The sequence below is a fragment of the Euprymna scolopes genome, chromosome 22, assembly GCF_053919585.1.
Source record: "Euprymna scolopes isolate OS-2025 chromosome 22, ASM5391958v1, whole genome shotgun sequence".
NCBI classification, from domain to species: domain Eukaryota; kingdom Metazoa; phylum Mollusca; class Cephalopoda; order Sepiida; family Sepiolidae; genus Euprymna; species Euprymna scolopes.
In genome coordinates, this window is record NC_136503.1 from 11,982,697 (window position 1) to 11,984,228 (window position 1,532).

Sequence of the window (1,532 nt, forward strand, 5' to 3'; positions counted from 1 at the left end):
CATAGTTACATGCACATCAACACATTAGGCTGCATAAGGCGTTAAATTTAATCAAGATCACTTGTTCTTTCTGTCATCGAATTTTTCGATTATCGATTATCGATTATCAATACTGATCGAATACATTCTGATACAAAACCGACCTAAGAACGCTGCAAGGCACATAAAGTACATTTTTGTGAAATTAAAAAAAAATCGGCCTAGACGTTTAGGAGTCTATAGGAAACGAACTCACACACACAGACAGAGTTCTTTTTATATAATAGTAGAGATATCTTCTTGACCTTTAATAGTTCTATGTTTTTTAGGATGTTGTTATTTAAAAAATACAAAAATTAAATGGCTGATTTATGGCTATAAAACCTCCGTGTTATCTTTGTTATTTAATACTTTTATTTTTCTTGCTAGAATTTAAATATTTAACTTGATCGTCGCTATTTTGCACCCTTCATTGTTTGTTATGTATTTTCAAAAATTCAACCCTTAAAAAGAATATTGACATTCACATCTATATATCTATAAAAGTGGGAATGTGTGTGGGAGGACACTTCTCAACCTATATACTCAACGGATTTTTTATCTAAAGACTTGAAATTCGGTATAGAGTATATTCAGACAGGTGGAAAACTTTTAGATAGGTTTTAATCCGGAAAAATAGGCTGCTAAGGAGTCGTCGAATTTTTATTTATTTGCTAAATGTTTTACGAATGCGGATGCATGAATGGTTCACATAGCAGATTCATTATGTCAAAAATAAGTAGGTTTGAAAACACATTTTAAAGATCGTGTCAAGTCGGCCTAATGGATATCTCAGTTTCTGTATGAATTAAAATATAATATTTATGAGTATTTTACGACTGGGCAACGCCGGGCTGCCTGTTAGTTATTAATAGAGATAAAATTATGTCAAATATATTATTTACAAGTTTCTTAATGCAGACAGCAAACCAGTCTTACATAGCGAATTACGAGAAGAAATCTTTTTCTTTCAAATGAATCCCCGGAAATAGCAGTTAGGTCTTTGGATAACTGTAATCTTGATATGGGAGGTTGTGTTGTTTCATGCATGTACATATTCCACAGAAAGAATAAAGCACCAAAATTATTTTGAAAGTCCAAATATATTTATGACGTTTCTTTATATAATAATGTTTATGCTGACAGCGAATAGAAAATAATGACAGAAAGAACAGATACTACACTTTGATCTTGGCCAAAAGGCAAAGAAAAGGGTATTTATTTGCTCCCCAACCGAGCAAATTAGGCACAAGGCGGATTTTTAATGTGAGGAGTAAAGGGGAAATGGGGACAAGCTCCCCGGGGAGTAGGGGAGCTGGATAGTGACAATTGGTATGAAGGGTTGCCCCTACATTGATGAAGGTCTTATATGTTTTTTTTTTTTTTTTTTTTTTTTTTTACACAGTGATCACCACTTATCAAAGCCCGGAAGCCACTCAGGGATAAGGGTTATTGCAAGTACATTACGTTAGTGTGGAGATTTGATGAAGTGTTTACTTAAGGGGATGGTTCAT

General features: G+C 33.5%; 1 pseudogene; it reads right to left on the minus strand.

The window, feature by feature from the left end:
- Nucleotides 1–1,108: 1,108 nt before the first annotated feature.
- Nucleotides 1,109–1,234, minus strand: LOC145244172 (U2 spliceosomal RNA; annotated as a pseudogene).
- Nucleotides 1,235–1,532: the final 298 nt, after the last annotated feature.